This window comes from Erinaceus europaeus, chromosome 4, assembly GCF_950295315.1.
Source record: "Erinaceus europaeus chromosome 4, mEriEur2.1, whole genome shotgun sequence".
Taxonomy (NCBI): domain Eukaryota; kingdom Metazoa; phylum Chordata; class Mammalia; order Eulipotyphla; family Erinaceidae; genus Erinaceus; species Erinaceus europaeus.
In genome coordinates this window covers 58,967,313-58,991,477 of record NC_080165.1, presented here as the reverse complement: position 1 = coordinate 58,991,477, position 24,165 = coordinate 58,967,313, and the positions used below count along the sequence as shown (strand labels likewise).

Here is a 24,165-nt window from a genome sequence, read left to right as displayed (position 1 = left end):
CATTGGAAACTGCAGTAGTACTCCCAAGGTCACAGATATGGGTTGACCATTATTTCTATATCTATCTACATTTATATATATTTGCCCTTTTTTTTTCCCTGTGGTTCTGCCTTCTTTTCCTTGTTAAGTCACACCTTCTACTTCTGAGTGGCCTTATTTATTTATTTTTTTTCTTTTTCTTTTCTCTGGTCAGGTCCTGAAGGAATTGGAGTTCAGAACTCTCTGGTCATCTTTCCCTAACATTTACCCCTCTGGGAGCATGGACTAAACTCTTTATGAGGTGCAGAAGGTGGAAGGTTTGGCTTCTGTAATCGCTTCTCCACTGGACATGGGCATTGACAAGTTGATCCATAACCCCAGCCTGTTTATATCTTTCCCTAGTGGGGTAGGACTCTGGAGAGGTGGGGTCCAGGACACACTGATGAGGTTGTCTGCCCAGGCAGTTCAGGATGAAATTGTAGTAGCATCTGCAACTTGGTGGCTGTGGCTTAATGAGTTTCTGGAGAGTAGGACAAGTAGCTTTTAATCTGGCTAGGGAACGTTAGGCTTCCCTAGGTGACTATTAAGTTCTATTGGTAGCTATCTATGGAACCTTAGGTTTCTGTCTTCCCCACAATGTGACGGTTGAGTTGGTTATTCTCAGGCCCAGGTGCAACTCCTGGATTCTATAGGAGAGACTTTGTTGGAGGGGTCTGGGCTCCTTCTGAAACTATGACTGCTCAGTAGGCTTATAAGGAGCACGGTGTGTGGGGGGGAACCATGAAGAGAACACACTTATCGAGAGCAAGGAATCAGAGGAAGAACTTATTCGGAGAGCTTGTCGGGGTTAAGCAATAATTCTTTACTTATTTTAGATGCCAGAGAAAAGTCACATTCACACAACACACAGTCAACCTGATACCTCTCCTTACTTAATAGCTGTTTGCAGATAAGGCTCACGACATGGTCACCATCCACTGTGTTGTGGGACTGAAGGTTGTTCGTCTGCTGGCATGACCGGATGAGCCAGGGTCTCTGGATGCTGGGGAAGCAGTTACTTAGCCTAGCCACTTGTTTAAGTTTTTAGCAGCACCGGCAGCATCCCTCAGTAATGGTGAAGGTGCTTCATCCAGCTGGTTTCTGAGCCTTTACTTATACTTAGCTTGCCTCTGGTTTCAAAGTTACATCTCCACTGGCCAATCAGGTTCAGGTTGACGTCTTATCCTATGTATACATATGTCTCTGTCTTTATCATACTATGCAGGCACACCATGGTTACTATAGTTACTAGGGTTACATGTTCATTATACACATTCTTTTTAAAAAAAGATAGACAAAGAAGCAGAGAGTGAAAGACACCACAGCACCGAAGCCTCCTTCAGTGCAGTGGACCAGACTGGATCTTTGGTGGCACATATGGCAAAGCTGCACACTATCCAAATGAGCTGCTTCGCCAACCCAGAACACATACATTTTCAAAGGTCCTTCCTGTCTCAGTCTCTCTGATCTCGTGTTTGAAAGAAAGAAAGCCAGAGGAACAGATAGTCTTCACAGTCGCTGAGTGTCCCAGGAAAGGTGCTATGTGCTAAATTTCCCCTTGTCACGAGAGGGCATCTTTGACTTCCTGGGGTGGTTTCCTGGGCTAACCTTGGCCTCCATGACGATTGGTCATGAACAGCTCAGCCTGGCCCCTCCATCGTCTGGCCAGCCAGTACAGATAGGAGGGCAGTTTTATACGAGCCAATTCAGACGTGAAGTCAGCTATATAACTTGTTTAGGGGTTAGTTTCTCGGGAGACTTGGGATGACGTGTGGGGGGTGGGAGTCAGCTTCCTCCAAGCCGTGCCTCCGGTCCCCAAAGGGCAAGAGCCGGACACGTGGGCTGGTGTGCAGAGGCGGAGGTGCAAATGAAGTGGGGCGGGGCCTCGTTTGCAGGGACGGCGCGCGGCCACCAATCGGGACTGGCGGAGCTACAGCCCGCGCGCCTTTTGGGGGCGGACTGACAGGCTGGCGACCCTATGGGAGGTGGGTCCTGCGGCCGGCGGGGGCGGGACCGCACCGGGCGCTGCCCGAGGGATTCAGGCCGGCTCGCGGTCGCTGCCAGTCTCAGGCGGCGGCGTCCGGCGCGCGGTCGGCCTGCCAGGCAGGCTGAGGGCGAGCGGCGCGCGGGCGAGGCGCAGCCGGACGAGACTGACCGGTTACCGCGGCTACAGGTACCGGCGCCACGGCCACGGGGATGGGGTGGGCGGCCGCGGCCCCCCGGGAGCTGAGTCCCCCTCTTTCGCGGTCCGGTTGCCTCCCCGTCTCCTCGCGCGGGTCCCCGGCCCCCGAGCGGCGCGCTGAGGCGAGCAGGGCCTGGGCGGCCACGAGGCGAGCGCGCCGGAGGCCCCCGGCCCCACGGAGCCGGCAGCGCCCCCCGAGCCGCCCGGCCCCGCCGCGCTCCCCGCAGCGAGGTGAGGCCGGTCGCGCCCGCCCGTCCCCACCCGGCTTTTGTTTCCCGCCCTGGGCTGACAGGTCCCGGCCCGCGACCCGCCGGAGACCCTTGGAGCGCCGGGAGCGAAAGTTCGCCTTCCGGGGCCGGGGCGGCGGGAGAAGTGGAGCCGGGGCGCCGCGGGCGCGATGGAGCCGCGCTCACCTGGGCCGCCCGCGCCCCGCCCGCGCAGCGGAGCCGGGATAACGGAGTTTCCCGCGGCCGCCCGCCCGCGCGCGGCTTTCGCTTTGCGCTCCCGGGCCGCTGGGTGTGGATGCGCGCTCACCACCTTCACCTGCCGCCCTGGCGCGGGCGCCCGGGAGCCGCATCCCCGCCGCGGGCCCCTGCGGAGGGTGCGGGCGCCGCGCCTTCTAACAGGTGACCAAGGGCACCGGTCGGTTGGAGGCCCGCGGAAAGTTGCACGAGGGCTTCCGATTCAGTTCCCTCCCCACCCTGCGATACCTTCCGCTTCATGGGTAGAGTCTGCCTGCTGTAGGTGTGCGGGCGACTGCGGGAGTCACACCGGCCTTGATGAATGAAAAGAGAAACAAATGCCTTTGGGGAGGGGGGACACTGGTAGTCGCCTCCTTTCTGCACCGGTGGCAGAACCGCGGGGGGAGACTGGGGCTGGGAGGGAAGAATGTGCGACTCCAGCTCGGTCTTCTGCGTCGCTCGGGACAGCGAGGGCAACGTTGGGCCGCCATTCAGTAAACTACATGAAGCAATTGGAGCTCGTGGTCTGGGGTTTACTTTTCAGGAGTGTGTTTTCCAGGGGACCAAGGCGGAACTCTGAATGGGAGCTTTCTTTGCCTGCTAGAGGATAGACAGGAGTGTTTATTTTCATTGTCTTACTTCTTTGTTAGATTTGTTCACGAGGGGAGAGAAGCTTAAGCATATTTTGTTCACTTATTTTGAATATTATATGGGGGTTCACCACTCACCTTGTAAATATATATATATATATATATATATACATCTATATATATACTTTAGAGTCATACTAGCTTTTTCACTTGTTTGAATAAAAACTCAAGGATAGACTTGATTTTAAAAAAGTCTTGATTCTTGTAGGAAATTTTTAGCTGTCCTACTTTCAGTTATTGTCTGTGACTCCTGACTGACTTCTGTTAGACAACCCGCAGTGGTGACCCTGACCAGCTTAGGGCGTTTATAGAAATGTATGTGTATTTCTATATGGCTATTGGTAACATCATGTGTGAGAAATACTTGACTTAAGCTTACTTTTTTCTTCTGAGGTGTTTTGCTTGATTCTGTATTTGATATGATTTATAGGTAAGGACGGGGGTCAGTTTGAATTCTTAAAGCCAAAATTGTAACTTTTATTTTGCGACATTATCATTGTCTCACTGAGGGTTGATTTTATTCATTTGCCCACCTTATAAGTAACATTTAAAAACCTATTTGAGACTTTTAAAAGTATTAAAGATTATCTTTGTAAAACGTTTTATTAAGAGGACTTTGTTTTTTCCACATTTGACAAAACAAGTATATTTCTGGATCTTTACCTCATTTCAGTTATGAGAGTTTGGGCAAACTTCTTTTTACTTTTTTTCTTTCTTTTTAATAAATATAATCCAGTCCAGTGTGAATAATTTAAAATATTGAATTAAGCAAGTATATGTTTTTATTTATTCTTGGATTGGTAGAGAACACATATTTTGGTTTAGTTTCCTAAAGATTTCTTAACCTAGAATGAGTCAGTCTAGGAAAGAATAAACATCCTCTTTCTATAAGCTTAGAAGAAGTTATTGCTCTTAAAAGCTGAGTTGTTCTTTTTTTTTTTTTTTTGTGAGTGTAGATTAGTTGAACAGTGACTCCTCATATAGAGTGGGTTTAATTCTATTTAAATAGCTGAAAGGAATTTTTTCAGAACTAGGGCTTTCTATTCAAATCCTTTATATACTCGATCTTAAAAGTGTTTAAAATGCAGTAACTTTACTACTACGCATAATTAAAAGTGTTGTAATCCTTCTCCTATGATGATGCTTAAATATGTCACATAAATTAAACAGAAGAGCATACCTCAGGAACTTTGACTATGAAAATACTTTTTAATTAAAAATCTGTTTTTTTTTTTAAATCATCTTCATTATTATTGGATAGAGACAGCCAGAAATTGAGAGGGAAGGAGGTGATAGAGAGGGAGAGAGACAGAGACCTGCAACACTGCTTCATCACTTACGAAGCTTTCCCCCTGCAGGTAGGGACCCAGGGCTCGAACCAGGGTCCTTGCACACTGTAACATGTGTGCTCAACCAGGTGTGCCACCACCTGGCCCCAAGCCTATTTTCAAATTCAGTTTAAAAAAGGATTTATGAAAGAGTGGGTGAAAAGATTGGAGCATTCTTTGCTGTGTGAGAGTTTTGTATATGCAAAATAAGCATTCTACCAACTGAGCCACCTCCCTGAGCTCTAAAATTTATTTTTTGGATATTTTTGTTTTTTTGTGACTGGGTGAAAGGTAGTGGGAAAGAGACAGAGAGAGGCACCATAATAATACTTCACTGCTCCTGATGCTTCTCCTTTGCAAAGTGTTCCCATGTGGTGGCCAGAGGCTTGAGTCTGGGCCCTTGTATATGGCAGTTTGTGCTCTACTAGGTGAGCTGTCTCTCAGACTCTGTTTTTAGATAGTTTCATTATTGATTTTTGTTCTCTAACTTGCAGTGAACCATGTCATAAAATTATGAACTATATTTCAGTTTCAAAATTGAGCATTACTTGAATTCTCATTACACACTAAACACAGGAAGTATTTTTTAAATCACTTACCATCAGATGTGACTCGTTTTGAGTTTGGGGGGGGTAATAATGAATGTAATAAATAAAGACACAAAACAAGAACATACATAAAGAGAGTTAACTTTGAGAATAAGCCAGCTGACATTGTTCCACACTAATAGTGCTTTATTTTACAATATGCCTATTGCTCCTGTCCTTAAGAATAACCTTCATTGACCTTTAATATAATTATTTCACAATTCTTTTTTTTAATATTTATTTTATTTATTTATTCCCTTTTGTTGCCCTGTTGTTTTATTGTTGTAGTTATTATTGTTGTCGTCATTGTTGGATAGGACAGAGAGAAATGGAGAGAGGAGGGGAAGACAGAGAGGAGGAGAGAAAGATAGACACCTGCAGACCTGCTTCACCACCTGTGAAGCGACTCCCCTGCAGGTGGGGAGCCGGGGTTCGAACCGGGATCCTTATGCCGGTCCTTGTGCTTTGCGCCACCTGCACTTAACCTGCTGCGCTACAGCCCGACTCCCTATTTCACAATTCTTAAGGGAGACTTTATACTGTACATCTTTTGGCATACTGCATTCTAATTATATAATTCTTAGTAATTAAATATGTACATTTCATAATTCTGAAACTCTTTGAACTCTCTGACCTAGCAATTAGTAATTAGATTTTTTTTCTTTATTTACATTTTTCTATTTCTAAGTGTTTTTTAAACTCATATTATTTCTCTAAAAGTATAAAGAAAATTAAATCTGCATATATCAGACTGGATACACTATCGCATAACTTATAAATCATTTAACTATTAATTTTAAGATGAATTGTTTAAATGCGATTTAATTTGCAAATAAAGTGTTCATTGTATGAAAAGCCATTCTACCAAATGAGATAAGTTATAATAGTTTGTAATAGGACTATATGTACTCTTGTTAGTGAGTCTTTAGCTAACAAGTTACTAGGGATATTTTAGCAATATTTGAAACAGAAAAATCTAGTACTCAGAACACATTGTGTCCAATCATTTGTTATGAGGAGAATTTGTGCTCAATGCAATATAAACATGCCAGACAATATTTTTTTACCTCTGGGGCTTTGTGTATGTGTGATTCTACCTTTATAAGCTGGCTTCCCTTTCTCCCTTCTCTAGGTAGAGGGTGAGAGATAGGGAGAGAAAGAGAGGCTGAGAGCAGAGATACTTCAGCACTGTTTTGCCTATTGTGAATTTCCTCTTGGCCATGGCGTTCCAGTGTGGTGAATGGAGGCTCAAACTTGATCTTCTGGTATAATGAAGTGTGCTCTTTCTGCCTGTACTCCAGGACAATGATTTTTGATAGAACAAATTCATCTTATGCTTAGTTTTTCTTCTTTTTTTGCCTCCAGGGTTACTGTTGGGGCTCAGTTGCTATACTATGAATCCACTGCTCCTGGAGGCTATTTTTTCCCCTTTTATTTTATTTTATTTTTATTGTGGTTATTGTTTTTGTCATTGGTGTCATTGTTGGATAGGACAAAGAGAAATGGAGAGAAGAGGGGAAGACGGGGGCGGGGGGAGAGAAAGATAAGACACCTGCTGATGCTTCACTGCCTGTGAAGCGACTCCCCTGCAGGTGGGGAATCGGGGGCTCGAACCGACATCCTTCTATGGGTCATTGCCACCTGCGCTCAACCCTCTGCACTACTGCCCTTTTTTTTTTTGGCAGGACAAAGAGAAATTGAGAGTGAGGGGAGATGAAGAGATAGAAAGACACTTGCAGACCTGCTTTGAGAGTGGAGGGGAGATGAAGAAAGGGAGAGAAAGACACTTGCAGACCTGCTTCACTACTTGTGAAGCTTCTTGTCTGCAGGTGAGTAGTGGGTCCTCACACATGGTAATGTGTATGCTTAACCAGGTGTGCCCCCTTTAACTTAGTATTTACTTACAGCTTTTAGGAAAACATTTGATTAGTGATTGAAGAACCACCAGAGGGAGTAAGGGATCTGTATATTTGGTGTACCCATTTTCTGCGCTTGATGGTGGAAGAAAACATTTTCAAAATAAAAATAAAATTGTATTTTAGTTCTTTTAAACAGTCAGACAAAAGATAGAAAATTGAGGATTATTGTTTCGTAAGTACTGTCATTTTTGTAACACCGCATTAATGGTTTTTTCTTTCAAAAAGTGATTATTGGAAAAATGAAAATGATGGATTTCAGAGTGAAATAATGGATTTGTAAGTAAACAGATAAATGTCTATGAAAGTTAAGGAACATCCAAAAAGAGTATTCTTTCACTTTGAAAATATAGTGCATTTAAATTTTTTAAAAAAGGTCTATTTATTTATTTATGACACAGAGAAAGAAAGTGAGAGACAATTAAAGCATTACTCTGGCATATGCTGTGTTCGGGGTAGAACTCAGGGCCTCATGCTTGCAAGTGCAGTACTTTACCCACTGTACCACCTCCCTGACCACTGAATTGTATGTTTGAAATTGCTCAAAAAATTATTTTTGGAAGGACAGACATTCTTTTTATAAATCATTCTCTATGACCACCTGTGGCCAGTAGTTTTGTATTCTTTAGGTCAGCTCCTTGCAGTGCTTGCTGATCCTCCAGCGGAGACCCTCAGACTCTCTTCCTCCTTCCCTTATTCAGGCAACAGGGAGATTGTGAACTCTGCAGCCCAGCCCAGGGGTGGAGGAGACAGTTCTGCGACAGGTATAAAAGAGGGGAAAAGGCTGGGGGGGGGGGGGGCACGATGCTGCCTGAAGGCCACTGTTGGTGGCACGCCCTTTTGCAAAAGAATAAATGCCTTCAACTCATTAAAAAAATTTTTTTTGGAAGGAAGAATAAAAGATGAGAAATTCTGGAAGATGGTGGTGGTGCAACTGGTTGAGAAAATGTGTTACAGTGCACAAGGACCCAGGTTCAAGCCCCGAGTCCCCACCTGCAGGGGGAAGGCTTCATGAGTGGTGAAGCAGGGCTGCAGGTGTCTCTCTTTCTCCCTCTCTATCTTCCCCCTTCCTCTCAATTTCTGGCTGTCTCTATCCAATAATAAATAAAGATAATATATATTAAAAATTAAAATAGGATCTCCTACCTATTTATTAGATTTATTTACACTGTGAACTTTTTTTAATGCAGTGTCAGAAAATGAATTTAGGGCCTCCAGTATGAGTACCATTTAAGAGTAGCCTTCCATACTCAACTTTTTCATTATCTTTTAGGGAAAGAGGGAAGCAGAAATAGAGAAGAAAGTAGAGGGACATTGTAGCAGAACTTTACATCCATGGTGCTTCACTGTGGTGCTGGGCTCAAACCCAGGACCTCAAGCACTGTAAGGTGTGTGCTCTACCGGGTGAGCTGTCTCCCCACCTGAACTTTGTAAGCTTTTAAGAAATACCACTCTTGGTCCTAGATATGCTTTTTGGAATATATTTAAGCTCATATAATGGCACACACGTTTGTATTATGTTTTGCATTATATGTAAGTCTATGTCTTTATATGTGTATACATCTGTGTATCCTGTATGGCTCCTCAGGCTAATTTATATATGAAATCTTTTTTTCAATGAAGTCTTGCTGCACCAAGAGGAATAACGTATAGACCCACAAAAAGGCTAAGTGTTCCTAGTAGCCTTTTTCACAGTAGGGATGAACTGCTGAGTTACATCTAAACATATATGGATCTCAGAAATATTCGGAGCAAGAAAAGCAGTGATTTAAGTATGCACTATATGGTGTCAGTTTATAAAAAATACTGGAACGCATGTTGGTTCATGTATCTGGGGATGGAGCAATATTGTGGATGGAGCCTGGTTGTTGGTGTCACTGTGAAAGGTGCCTGATTTGCCAGGTGTTCACTAGGGAAGCTTTGCTACTGTGGTGTCTTTCCTTCTCTCCCTCTGTTTCTCCTCTCCCTCTTTAACTTTTAAAAGTTTCTTTATTAATGAGGATAAGGGGCGGAAGGGAGAAGCCAGAGCATCACTCTGGTACATGTGATGCTAGGGAATGAATTTAGTACCTCATGCTTGAGAGTTGAATGCTTTACCCACTGTACCACCTCTCTTTCTCCCTGAAAACCGGAATAGTGATTTCAGGATACAACTGTGGTGGACTGGAAAGAAGTACAAAGTAACTTTCTAGGAGGGAATGAAAGTATTCTGTGGCCTGATGTGGGTTATAATAATTCTAATGTACAAATTATGGGTAACTTTATTTTCATATAATTAACATTAAAAAGTTACAAGACCAGTGCAAGGAACTTAGAGATTCTCCAACTGTGAGATAGGTATAGTTTTTTCCAAACACATTAGCCGAATACTTTAGACCTATGTATCTTATTGTGTATATATTTTAATAAGGATATTACAAAGCTTGGATTGGGAATGTAGCTCAGTGGTAGAGCACATGTACGCAGCCTTAGATTTGATCCCCATCACTAGAAAAGAAAGAAGGAAAGAAATAGAAAAGGAAAAGAAAACCCAAAATTTGTTAATGAGGAGGAAATTATTATTTTATCTAGAAAAAGTGAAATACCTCAACTTGGAATTATAAAGTACTTTAATGGTGATGTAGTAAAAGAGAATTACTTTTTAAAAAACTGTATACAGGGGAGTCGGGCTGTAGCGCAGCGGGTTAAGCGCAGGTGGCGCAAAGCACAAGGACCGGCATAAGGATCCCGGTTCGAACCCCGGCTCCCCACCTGCAGGGGAGTCGCTTCACAGGCAGTGAAGCAGGTCTGCAGGTGTCTGTCTTTCTCTCCTCCTCTCTGTCTTCCCCTCCTCTCTCCATTTCTCTCTGTCCTATCCAACAACGACAACAACAATAACTACAACAATAAAACAACAAGGGCAACAAAAGGGAATAAATAAATAAATATTAAAAAAAAACTGTATACAGATACTTATATTGCTTCTAACTAAAGGTTCATAAGATGATGTCTTTCTGCTAGAAGAAACAGGATCCTAAAAATGATTCAAGATAGAACACATCACCTAGGGAATGAGACTTATCCTTAGTGGTATTTTCCTGGGAAATGAAGGTAGTGATTATTCTGTTTTAAAGAGTTGCACACCTACAGTGTGCTAGATTTTGTGTGACACACACCTCATTCTTTGCTGTCCTGGAACTTACCAACAAAGAAGGCCAACAAATGTGGCAGCCTTTTGGGTGATACTGTTTATCACATTAAGGAATAATTGGTATATATAAACTTTTTGATCATCAATAAATGACAAATCTGGGGGCCGGGCAGTAACGCACCGGGTTAGGCGCACATAGTGAGAAGCACAAGGACAAGCAGCAACCCCCTACCTGTAGGGTGGCCGCTTTACAAATGGTAAAGCAGGTCTGCAGGTGTCTTTCTTTCCCCCCCCTCTGTCTTCCCGTCCTCTCTTGATTTTTCTCTGTCCTATACAACAACAGCAGCAACAACAACCACACAATTAAAAAGAAAAAAAAATGTGGTCTGGGAGGTGGCGCAGTGGATAAAGCATTGGATTCTCAAGCATGAGGTCCTGAGTTCAATCTCCGGCAGCACATGTAGCAGAGTGATATCTGGTTCTTTCTCTCTCCTATCTTTCTCACAAATAAATAAATAAATAAATTCTTGGGGGGGAGAGAGAGAGAGAGAGCCACCAGGAGCAGTGGACTCATAGTACAGGCATCAAACCCCAGTAATAACTGGAGGCAAAAAAAAAAAAAAAATCCAAGTGGTCAGTTTGCTGTTTTTTGTTTTATTGCTGCCATAGCCTCAAAAGTGAGGTTCAATAGTGATGTAATTTTGAGTAAATTTATTGAAGTCATAGCTTGCATTTCCCTTATATTATTTTGTATAATTTAAAATATGTATACCTTACAGTTCAATATCATTAATAATTATTTAGTTTTTTTTCCTCTTGCATCTACATAAGAAAATTGCTTACTGTCTTACTAGAAAATGTTTGAATTACTAGTAGGACTAACCAGTAGGCTCAACAAATCATCGATACGGGGAATAAATACTTATTTTCCCTTTATACTTTTTATGATTTTCTTTTTTTAACAAGACTTAAATGTGTTGAAGAAGGTGACAGAAGGATGGCTTTTTCTACTTAGAACATATTTCTGTTTATCTAAGATGACAAACTGGAACTTTCTCCCTTTTGTGCATGTACTGTATTTCATTGGTCTACTGAAAATGAATGAAACATTGGTGGGGAGTGAGGAGATAACTCGCCATAGTGTTCAATCGTTAAGTGCCTGAAACCTTTGGGCTTGTTCCCTGGCACCACATAAAATGACTGGTGCTCTGGCCTATCAAATGTTATTGTTTTTTTGAATTAAAATTGCATGAAAACTTTTTATCTGCTAGAACTTGTTTAAAGTTGTCCAGCTTTAACTATAGATAGATTTTAAAAAATAGCTAGTTCTTTTCTTTTCTTGTCTTTTTTTTTTTTTTTTTTTGGTACCAGGGCTTTGTGTATGCATGATTTTCCTGCTCCTAGTGGATTCTTCCCCCTCCCTTCTCCTTTTTAAATGAGATTTATTTAGGAGAGAGAACCAGAGCATCATTCAGGCACATGAGATGCCAGAGACCAAACTCAAGTACTCACACTTGAGAGTCCAATACTTTTATCCACTAGGCCAACTCCCAGGCTGCTGATTTTTTTTTTTTTTTTAGATTTTTCCTTTCTTTCAGGGAGAGTGGACAGAGATTATAGAGTAGTACTATTGTTTATGGAACTTCTGTTGGTGCCATGTATGGTGTGATGCTGGGGGGTTCAAACCCAGGTCCCTGTCCATGGTAAAATATGCAGTTTACTCAGTGAACTATCTTTTAGCTCCAAAATATCTTAGTCTTTATAAAAGACTATTATAAAAATTTCAAACATTAACAGATCTGGATATTTCTCCATATTTATTAATTACCAGTGTTTTTGGTTACTGTGCTTTTAAAACTAAGTTCTCAAACCCCAGGAGTCAGTATAGTGACTGGAACATTAAACTCTCTAGCATGAAGTCCCGAGTTTGATCTCCAGCATCACTTGTGCCAGAATGATGCTCTAGTTCTCTCAAATAAATAATACTTTAAAAGACTTCTAAGTTTTCACAAATGTTAAGTAGTTTGAGTGCACCAGAATTTTCAGTCATCTCCCCCCGTCCCCACAACAGTTTTATTACTAATAGAGAAACTTATAAAGCAGTATCTTTCAGGCTGGCAAGATAGCTCACCTGATTTGCCAAGTGTGTGACCTGTGTTCAAACCACTGCACTAGGGGAAGCTTTGGTACTGTGGTTTCTTTCCTTCTTTTCCCATTCCCATCCCCTCCCCCCCAAAAAAAACTTCTAAAGATTTATTTATTAATGAGAGGGTGGAGGAGAAGAGAGAAGCAGAGCATCACTATGGTACATGTGATGCTGGGAGAATAAATTTAGGATCTCATGCTTGACAGTTCAATGCTTTTGTGCCACCTCTATGAAAAAAATCAAACAGCAATAACAACAAAAGCAGTATGTTTATCTCAGAGACTTGACTTTGGACAAATGGTGATTGTGAAACTATCTTTATCCTTAGCTGCTTTCTGACAATTTACAGTCTGAGAAAGGAAGATTAATTTTTAGTTTTTTATTTAGAATAAATCAGTATAAATATTCTGTAGTTGTAAAGTAAGATATTATTTATCTGGGAATTTGGATTATGTTCAAAGTATATTATCTGAGGAATGCTGTTGTCTAAATGTTTTTCTCCCCCTTTATCTTTTCTCTAAAACCTCAATCATTACTGAGGGTTTAGATCCCAAATCTGTATCTTCTGTCTAAACTTGAGGACTTTGAACTTGAAGGCCAAATTTTCACTGAAGTCTTGAAATGTTATATCTAGTTATGTAGTTATGTTATGAGTGTGTGTTAGGTAGTTTGTTTTGCTGCTGGGACTTAGTTCCTTCCTGCAATTTCACCATTCCTGACAGACTCCCCTCCCCTCCCCCCTTTCCTAACTAGAGCAAGTAGAAGAGAGAAGTTTCACTGGTGAAACTTCTTTTTGTATAGTGTTCCCATGTGGTGGATGAAGACTGGAAACGGGATCCCTTGGACATGGTAAAGTCTTCACGCTATTTCTTGTAGCAGCTGTATACCAATACCTCTTTATTTCAGCAAAAAAAAAGTCTTGTTTACTCTGGGCTTTTCGTCCCCCCCCCTTTTTTTTGTAATGAGAATGCCTCATAGATCTGGTGGTGCCAGGGATTGAATCTGTGTTCCATCATAAGAGGTTCTTCTGCATTATCTCCCCAGTACGCACGCCTCTTTTTCTTCTTCTCCTCCCTCTTATTCTTCTTTTCCCCCCTCCTTCTCTTCTTCTTCTACTTCTTTTTTGTGTGAATGTTCTTATTTTTCAACTTTTTAAAAAAATATTTATTTCCTTTTGTTGCCCTTGTTGTTTCTTTTTATTGTTGTAGTCATTGTTGGATAGGACAGAGAGAAATGGAGAGAGGAGGGGAAGACAGAGAGGAGGAAAGAAAGATAGACACCTGCAGACCTGCTTCACCGCTTGTGAAGCGACTCCCCTGCAGGTGGGGAGCCGGGGGCTCCAACCAGGATCCTTATGCCGGTCCTTGCCCTTTGCGCCACGTGCACTTAACCTGCTGCACTACGGCCCGACTCCCTCAACTTTTTTTTTTATTTTTAGTGATTTAATAATGATTGAAAAGATTGTGTGTACATTATTCTCACTGGCCATCTTTATTAATTCTTAAGCTTAATATGTCACTAAATCACTTTGCTTCTAACTTTTTAATGCCTCTTTATCATTCTGTCCTTTTTTCATTCATTTTCACTACTATCCTAATTTGGTTAAGAAGCAGGAAGTTATCCCTATATGTTCCTAAAGTAAGATAAGACATTTTCTTCCTTTCCAGAAAAGACTTAGTCAAACATATTTTTAAAGACATAGATGATTATTATATTTAACCTAGGGTGATAGTAGAAGACTTAATCACTTATTTTAAATAACCTGGTAAATGATAGCTGGCAGGACCTAACAGTTTATCAAAGGGGTTAAGTAACAAGCTTTCTCAAGCCACAGAAATGGTCCAAGATGAACCCTTTTAGCCCAGATGTCTACAAGTGCTTTTCAGTGGAGTAAATACTGAGTGCATATAACACATTCTCAGGATTAAAAGTATGGTCTGTGGGTTTACAGGAAAACTATTATCTTTCTATGTTCCTTATGTCCTGGCCAAGGTAGTTTCTAATAAAAAAACGCCCTTTGCTGAAAATCAACATGGTGCTCTATTTTAGTACTTTCCCTTCTCTTTACAGACTCCTGGAGTTGACATTTGTCAGAAATACAGGAGCCTGAAGGTAGTTGGGAGGAATATAAAATAGAAAGGAGAAATCAGTGTATCTATTATACTTCCTACTAGCAGTCATCAGGCCTCCAGAGATCTTGAAGCTGATTCATTTCCAGGGGCATTGTAATCTTGTCATTTGTCACCTTTCTTGTTTTTGGTCAGCCTATAGAGACCTTTTCTCTTTCTATTGATACTTTTTTGGGAAACATTTGGATTTTCTCCAGGTAGCAGCCAGTACCCAATTTAAGATTATAAGCTTTGAAAATAAAAATTAAATATTATATGCAGAATATATTATTACTTTCTTCACTGGGAATTACTAGGAATAATGTAAGGGTTCTGATATTTATATATAGAAATAAACTCATTGGTTATTGAGTAGAAAATGATGGAGTAAATAACACCACTTGAGGAAGCCTAGTATATTAGGAATAGACACTGAGATGAGACTCAGGAACATACTGCAGTTAGGCTACTATGTGATCTAGATGGGTAAGTTTAAGTTGCTTAACTTTTCTGAGCTTTGTTTTAATTTATAAATAAGTTGCATCAGGTAGTGTTTTAAGGACTCTAAATAATAAAAATGAGTGTTTTGTCAGAAAAAATATCTTGTAGTTTATATACTTTTCCAGTGAGTGTTTTATTTATGTGTATTTTCTGTTTCCATTAAAACTTAGTAGTTGGCAATCATAAAATGGACTCAATTTTAGTGTTATCATTTATTTACATCTCCACCAACTTTATTCCAGACCTTTACTTTCACTTATGTTTACTTTTCTGTTTCTCTTTTTCCTTATCTTCCTTTTAAAGTCTGATTTTCATGCTCTCCTTTATTCTGCTTCTCTTTGTGCATTGCTAATATTTTATTATGAGATGGAATTCATCATATAGATCCTTGAGTCTGAGCTATCACAGAATTAATATTCTAGTTAGACGTCCTAAGATGAAAATTTGATCCTGATGTCTTAATGGACTTCAGTTTCTTGTGGACTGGGGCTGTACCTCTAATTCAGAATCCTTGGTGTTGAACACAGTACAGAGTGTGAGAACTTAATTGCTCTTAGGGATGATTTTTTTTTTTTTTGCCTCCAGGTTTATCGCTGGGGCTCGGTGCCTGCACCACGAATCCTCTGCTTCTGGAGGCCATTTTTCCCATTTTGTTGCCCTTGTTGTTGTTATTGTTGCCATTGCTGTTGTTGTTGTTGGATAGGACAGAGAGAAATTGAGAGAGGAGGGGAAGACAGAGAGGGGGAGAGAAACACTGCACACCTGCAGGAGGGGAGCCAGGGGCTCGAAACGGGATCCTTATGCTGTCCTTGTGCTTTGTGCCATGTGCGCTTAACCCACTGTGTAAATGCGCACAGGCTTAACACCGCCTGACCCCCTACCTATTACTTATTAAGCTTAAATGTGTTACTAAATCATTTTGTTTCTAACTTTTTTAAATGTCTCTTTATCATTCTGTCCTTTTTTCATTCTCACTATCATCCTAATTTGGTTAAGAAGCAGGAACTTATCCCTATATGTTCCTAAAGCAAGATAGACATTTTCCTCCTTTCCAGGAAAGACTTAATCCACAGTCTAACAGCCTTTACTTTATTTATATTTTTATTAATGATTTAATATTGATTTACAAAATTTATAAGATAACAGGGGTATAATTCTACACTGTTCCCACCACCAGAGTTCTATGTCACCATCCCCCTCTGATGGAAACAGCAATAATTCCTCCAAGATCACATATATGGGTTGACTTTTTTGTAAATTTCTTTGTAGGAGGATTAATAGTTTACAGTAAGCAGTAAAATACAATAGTTTATACATGCATAACATTTCTCAGTTTTCCACATAACAATTCAACCCCCACTAGGGTCCTCCTCTGCCGTCAAGTTCCAGGATCTGAATTGTCCCCCTCCCACCCCAGAGTCTTTTACTTTGGTGCAATACATCAACTCCAGTCCAAGTTCTGCTTAGTGTTTTCCCACTCTGGTCTTATTTTTCAACTTCTGCCATATGGATTGACTTTATAACTATATCTTTATGTATTTTTTTGGCTGATTGTTTTCTCCATGGTGTTTTGTGGTAGATTAGAGATTAAGAGCATGGTATAGATACTTAAATAGAATTTAGATAAGATCCCTATCACTTGTGATTTTGGGCAAGATAGTTAGCTTCTCTAAGCCTCAGTTTCCTTCTCCATAATATGGGTGGGGGTGATGTTAATAACAATACTTACCTTCAAGGTTGTGAAGGTTAATTGAGACAATACACATAAGGCACTTAGATCCATGCCAGCATATGTATGCAATAATTTTTAAATTTTTCAAATTATTGATCACTATTGCCTGGATTGACTTGTGTCTAAGTAATTTAATTAAAGGGTTTACCGTGGTGGAAGTTAACAGTTTTTTTTCAATCCCTGAGTTGGAGCTCAGTGGTGTAAAAGCCTCTTTTTTTTCTTCCCTGTAGGCTATGGGTGCCTGAGGGCTTTTAAACTATCAATAGGCTTCAGCTTAATCACTGACTCCTGACCAAGAGATAAAGCAGGGTGTGGCAGAGATAATCCAGTGGTTATGCAAAGAGACTTTCACAGCCCCTCAGCTATGCCACCGAGGTATAGGTCTTCTCCTGAGTTTCCCGGTTAGATCTCTGTCCCCTGGTGTCTCTCCCTGTTGCTGCTCCAGATTCTGAGGGTAGTAGCAATGGAGACTCAGAGTTGCACTTGGTGAGTCTCTGGTGAGTCCTTTCCTCCCTTCAGCTGTCCCCTTGTTGTGGAGCAGACTGGAGGTGGTGTCTCCACTGATAAACTGCTGAATGTTAGCAGTCACTTAATCTCTCCTTAGGCCCCTCTCTCCTCTCTGTCACCAGCCACGCGTGTTTGTACTCACGGGTGATTTACTGGGTTCCTGTGGTCATTGTAGTCCTGTCTTGTTTCGGTCTGGGTGGTCTCCTTTGGTATTCCTAGTTGATCCGGGAGAGGAGAGGAGAGGAGAGGGGAGGGGAGGGGAGGGGAGGGGAGGGGAGGGGAGGGGAGGGGAGAAGAGAAAGCGATCTGCTGCTCGTAGCTCCGCCTCCGGAAGTCTAGACCTAATTTTTAAATTTTATTAAAGTTTCATTAATAAATACATCTGTATTTTAGTTGTTAGATGAAAAATAATAGATGACTGCATTTGACAAAATTATGACTGATTAAGTCAGAATATCTTACATATTTTTCATATGTACTGATGCAACTTGGTGTGACTTCTTGGGTTATTTGTGAATCATTCTTGTGTGTTATAAAACAATTTCTAGGTATACCTCTTGTGATTCTTTTTTTAATTATAAATTATTTAAAATATTTATTTATAAAAATATTTATCTGATAGAGACAGGCAGAGAAATTGCTAGGGAAGTGGGAGATAGAGAGGGAGTAAGATACCTGTAGCATTACCTCACCAGTCTTGAAGCTTTCTCCCCTGCACATGGGGACCTGGGACTTGAATCCCATCAGAATTCTTGCACATTGTAACATGTATTCATTCTAGTGTGCCACAGCCCAATCCCCGTTGAATTTCTTTCTTTCCTGATTTCAATGTAGCTGAAATTTCTTTTCAAACTAACTCTATAATGAACCATTGATGCCTTTTTAATTAATGCCTTTTTTTTTTTGCCTCCAGGGTCATTGCTGGGGCTCAGTGCCTACACCATGAATCCACTACTCCTGGAGGCCAGTTCCCCCCCCCCTTTTTGTTGCCTTTGTTGTTGTAGCCTTGCTTTGTATATTATTGTTATTCTTGATGTCGTTCGTTGCTGGATAGGACAGAGAGAAATGGAGAGAGGGGGAGAGAAAGACAGACACCCGCAGACCTGCTTCACCGCCTGTGAAGCGATTCCCCTGCAAGTGGAGATCCGGGGCCTCGAACCGGTATCATCACTCTAGTCCTTGCTCTTTGTGCCACTTGCGTTTAACCCGCTGTGCTACTGCCCGACCCCCAATGCCTTTCTTTTTATAAATGTGTTTTTGGCTAACTTTCTTTTTTTCTATATGTAGTCTAGTATACAGAATCCTAATTCATTTTCTCCAGGGTTTAGTGGGTTTCACCTATTGTTTTCATCTCTATCCTCAAAATCTCTAGGCTTTTTAAAATAATGATATTTTGGTATTATCTTTATTTATTTATTGGATAGAGACAGCCAGAAATAGAGAGGGAAGGGGAAGGTAGAAAGGGAGAGAGACAGAGAGATACCTGCAGCCCTGCTTCACTGCTTGCAAAGCTTTCTTCCTGCATTTAGGGACTGGGTACTCAAACCTGGGTCCTTGCACACTGTAACATGTGCACTTAATCAGGTGGCCCCCTAGGCTTAGATCTTAAATCATCAAAACTGTAAGGTGCAAAGGACCTAAGGGAGGAAGAGACAGAGGGGAATATTTCCTGACTTAGCCATCTAATTTTACAAATAAGGGCACAGAGATCCAGAAGTAGAATCACTTGCTGAAGGTCCACAGCTAGTTAATGATAAGACCTCCATATTTTGAATATAAAAGTGTTATTTTTACTGTCACCTTAGTGTAATACTCAGCCATTTTGTTGGAAATTGTAGTAGTATTATATTACTATTAATGATTTTTGACTATAATTAATAACAAAATTAAAAACAAATTTACAACCAAGAATAGTGTGATAATTCACCTTATTAATGAGAAGTCCATGGTTATAGTTCTTAGATGAATGTTGCTATTCTGTAAGTAACATTTAAAACCAGAATTCCAAAATTTGCTTTAAGACGGAAAAGTTTGGGCAGGGGAAATAGTGCTATTGCTCAACAAACTTTCATGCTTAAGACACTATAGATCCCAGGTTCAATTCCTGGTACCACCACAGACCAGAGCTGAATATGCTCTAGGAAAGGGAGGAAAGAAAGAAAGAAAGAAAGAAAGAAAGGAAGGAAGGAAGGAAGGAAGGAAGGAAGGAAGGAAGGAAGGAAGAAAGAAAGAAAGAAAGAAAGAAAGAAAGAAAGAAAGGAAAGAAAGGAAAGAAAGAAAGATTGAAAATAGCTCCCTTACTTGGTAGTGTGCTGCTTTGTAATGTGTGGGCCAGCTTTGAATATACCCCCATCACACTGACAAGCTTTTGTGCTGTGGGTTCTCTCTCTCTGCTTCTCTGTCTTTATCTGAAAAAGTCACTCTAGAGCAGCAAAGACCCAGATATTGTTGGTATCTTCTAATTCTGCTTTTAAAAACCCCTTCTGTTTCATTTGGTTTAAATCCCCCTGGCTTCTGCTTAACCATATGCCTATATAGGGATTGAATTGATCCCATTCAAAGCTTTGGTCTATTTACATAAATCACTTTTACATTTACATAAAGCACCACCTTCCCTCCAGGGCATTGGTGGTTTAGTGGTAGAATTCTCACCTGCTCCACCTCCTCTCCTTGTCACACCCTGATCCTCCTTGTCACACCCTGATCTTCCACCAGTCACTTTTCTCTCCACCCTCTCTGCGTCACATCCTGTTCACACCCTACTTGGGAAGTATATATAAAGACAACTTTGTTCGTTTTAGTTAGTTGTTAGTTTAGTCTAGCCTGGTATAAATTGCGCTGCGTCCTGCATGAATAAAGAGATACTGCGTACAGCTCAACCATGAGTCCCGGGTCGCCTGTCTCCCGTCAGTGAAGCTCAGCCCGACAAGATATGACAAAAACAAAGCAATAAAATGAAGGGGAAAAGTTTATTTCTTAAGAATTGTACATTTAAATATCTAAATACTATAAATATAAATGGCATTCTCCAAAAAAATGTTTTCTGTTTTTATCAAAGGAGGACACAAGTTGTTTGAGAGTGATTGATAGGACAATAAGATTAGTATGAGATGTTGGGAACTATTGTAGTTCATCTGATAGCCCCTACCCTGTACTTCTATGATGGCAGTAATATCAAAGCTTCCCTCCTCTTAATGGTTGAACACATAATGGTGAGAAACTTACTCAAGGGAGTCAGGCTGTAGCGCAGCGGGTTAAGCGCAGGTGGCGCAAAGCACAAGGACCGGCATAAGGATCCCAGTTTAAACCCTGGCTTCCCACCTGCAGGGGAGTCGCTTCACAGGTGGTGAAGCAGGTCTGCAGGTGTCTATCTTTCTCTCCTCCTCTCTGTCTTCCCCTCCTCTCTCCATTTCTCTCTGTCCTATCCAACAACGACAACAACAATAATAACTACAACAATAAAACAACAAGGGCAACAAAAGGGAATAAATAAATAAAATAAATATTTAAAAAAAAAAAAGAAACTTACTCAAACATTGTTTTCCTACCTGGGTGCCATGTAATAGATTAAATTATCTGTAAAGCCCTAAACTTGCTGTTTGATCACTCTAGGTTGCTCAATAAATGTTGCTTTCTCTTTTTACAGAATAGGCAATTTTTTCCTCATCTGTAAATAAGGTAATTTCCTAATCATCAAATTACTATCACACCCTTCTTGCCCCCTAACCCCACTTGGAAAGTATTGTTTTAACGTAGGCAGGATGCTCTCCCTGCATCTTGAAAGTTTGTGTGGCTTACAAGTATCTTTTAGTCACCTTAAGTATAATTTTACCTTGCAGTTATTTTGTAACTGGTAATCTTTTCATGTTCTATATTTATTTCTCATGCTTAAACAAAGAAAAAAAAAGGCATAAACTACATAAATATGCCTCTGCTCATCCTGCCATATTTCTTTAAAAAATAAAAAGACTTTTGGACTGAATTTGTTTTTACTAAAGTACTAATTTTTCTTTATCATTTTCAAACATTGTGAAGTTCAATTGTGTAATCCACAAATGTCTATACAAAAAGATGCTTTCTAGGGTCTTCCGAGCCTGTGTCAGGTCACTTATTTATATTGCCCATAGTTTAGTTTCTTTTTCTCAATGGACAGGGACATTTTTTTTTCCTCTCTTATGATCTGCTATAGTTGTTTTACATTTGAATGTAAACCACTTTTGTAACCACTTTTCTCCTTTACTTATGCTATTAGGAAGAGAAAAGCTCACATACAATTTTGCATTCTTTGAGGACTCAATGTGTATGTGTGTGTATGTATGAGAGAGGCACAGAGAATTCCTCTTAACTTTTTTCTTATATAGGATTTTATATTATTATTTTTAAGTGTTTCATTTTTAATTATTTCTGTTGTCATTAAATGAAATGTCAAGTTATGTATTTATGTGTAGTTTCAAGCTTTTCCTTCTAAACTCATATAGTAACAGCATTTTGTTGTTAATTCCTTTTTAGAAATTTTTTTTATTGGGTGGGATTAATGGTTTACAGTAAAAATAATTGTTGGTACATGTGTAAAATTTCTCAGTCTTCTGCAAAACACCTACTCCCAGTCTGGGCCCTCTTCTACTATCATGCACCAGCACCTGAAAGCCATCCCCCCACCCCCAGAATCCTGCAATTTAACTTCTTTTAGGTATTATTTGCAATTATCTTACATTGAGAAAGGAACAGTTGGTTTTTATCACTTTTTAATATAAGTAATTTTTTAAAATATAAGGCTGTCTTATTTCTTCTACTTATTACTATCTTATAATGATAGTCCTAAAAGTGGAGAATTTAAATACTATGTATTCTAATAGACTGTAGTCTTTATTACTTTTTTTAAAATGTTGATTTATAATAAAATTAAATCTGTTAGTTCAGTAAAATAATTCTTAGTATATGTATCTCTCTATTCCATTTTTAATATCCTGTACTTTAGATTTACTTCTGATAAATTTTTGGCTAAATTTGTTAACTTCTAGTTTCTTTTCATTTTCATATAGTTTTTGTTAATAGCAAGTTTTTTGGTGTTGCTGTGTGTTGAGCATTTTTATGTTTATGTTTATAATTTCTGAACAGGTGTGACTAGGTTCCCTCTTTAAAATTCCTAAACTATTTCAGTATTTTTGTATCTGTTGTATATTTTGCATTGGAGAATGCTTATAGCAGCATAAAATTTTTATATATTTGATGTGAGTTAATTTTTATATTTAGCTTTTGCCATATCAATTTTGTTAATAAATTAACATTAAATATAATTTCTTCTAATCTAGTGTCCCTAATTTAGTAATTTGTTTTGATCTCCTGTAATTATTCTTTAAAAAAAATACTTGCTAATGATGCTTTAAAAAAAGTGAGCAGTACATTTTTGAAATAATTAAAATGGAAAAAATTTAGAACCTATAATTATATAGAGTTTCCACATTCAGTGATGTGAAAATAACTTTAAATTAATGAGTTTTATTAATTTGTAAATTTGTATACATTTATTGAAGGGATTTAGTAGTTTGTAATTAAAGCAAAAGACAAGGACCATTAAAATCAAACTCAAAAAACAAGTATAAATCACTAGAGGAGTAATGAGCTGGGTGAGGAGGTGGAAGATATCTCTATACCAATAATCTTTGAGACAAGAAAGTTTATATATTTAAATACTAAATGTTGCTTCCTAGCAAGCACGAGGAAAAAAAGAATTGGGATGGGCCTCATTGTTATTGTCTAGTGAAAACTTACCAGTTTTTCAGAGGAGAAACTTTTTATGAATTCTGAATTATGCAAAAGGGTTTTTTATGTGATTCATATGTAAATAATATAATCCTTGACTATTTTTATAAATACTAAATTCCTGCTATTGCCATGTTATGTACTATAGTACATTTAATCATTTTCGGTTCTGTCAACTGTTGTCAAGAGTGGAAATACCATGGCTAGAGTGTGTTTATGTATTGCCTCTAGAGTTATAGCCATTGACGAACAGGAAACTGAAAGCTGAAAGTTCAGGAAATGTATTGTATTTAGACTGTGGAAAAATGTATATGATACTTCATTGAAACCCATGGACATTGGAAGACTAAACATTTATTTATGCATTTGGTTAAAGATGAACATTATGGATTCTTATAACAATGCTGTCAGATGCTTAAATATGATAATAGATACAATATGTGCATTGTAGGCCAGGAAAATTGTGCAATAGAAAAACTGCAACAGATTATTATATGTGTTCAGCTATACTCTTCCTTCAAGAACTAAAACAGTTGGCACATCTGTTGAATTCTTCAAGGATGTCTTATTTTTGAGAATTACAGAGTTTTGGTCTTTGTTAGTTCCAGGGAAGGGAAGGGCCTATGTTTTAGAAACTAGCCCATTTCACTTCTGGGAAATTCTGATAGCGGAGTTACTTTCTCATACTGGATTTAACTTTGTTTCCTTGTAATTTATGAATGTATATTTTCTTATGATGTAGAGAGAATAATTAGGATTAGAAGGGTTCTCCCTCCACCAGTATTGTGGCATTTTATCCACAGTATAACATTCTACTTGTAAGAGTTTTTATTTTAAAAGTTACTTAGGGGCTGGCAAGATAGCTCAACAGAGCTTACCTACTTTGCTATGTGAGCAGTGGTTATACCACATGGGAGTTGCTATGGTAAAAAAGAAGCTTTGGTTCTGGGGTCTTTCTCTCTGCCTATGTGTGTGTCTCTTTAACTCTCACTAACTGAAAAAAGTGTGAAACCTGGAGAACAACAACAACAACAAAAAAGTTAAAACTTAATATCAGAAGAGATGTATTTACAGTTTATGGTAAATACAATATAAGATTGTTAATCTGAATTTTCTTATCATCTATAATTATTTCA

General features: G+C 39.7%; 1 protein-coding gene across 3 annotated transcripts in view; it reads left to right on the top strand.

Annotated features, from left to right (window-relative positions):
- The first annotated feature begins 2,027 nt into the window (after positions 1-2,027).
- The window catches only part of FKBP5 (FKBP prolyl isomerase 5), a 117,162-nt gene continuing 95,024 nt past the window's right edge, over positions 2,028-24,165 (top strand). The window contains exon 1 of one of the 3 annotated variants that reach the window (XM_060189690.1): positions 2,028-2,191. The gene's annotated coding sequence lies outside the window, so the exon portion shown is untranslated. The remainder of the gene's footprint in view (positions 2,192-24,165) is intronic. The other 2 variants (XM_060189689.1, XM_007534254.3) reach the window with 2 other exon arrangements.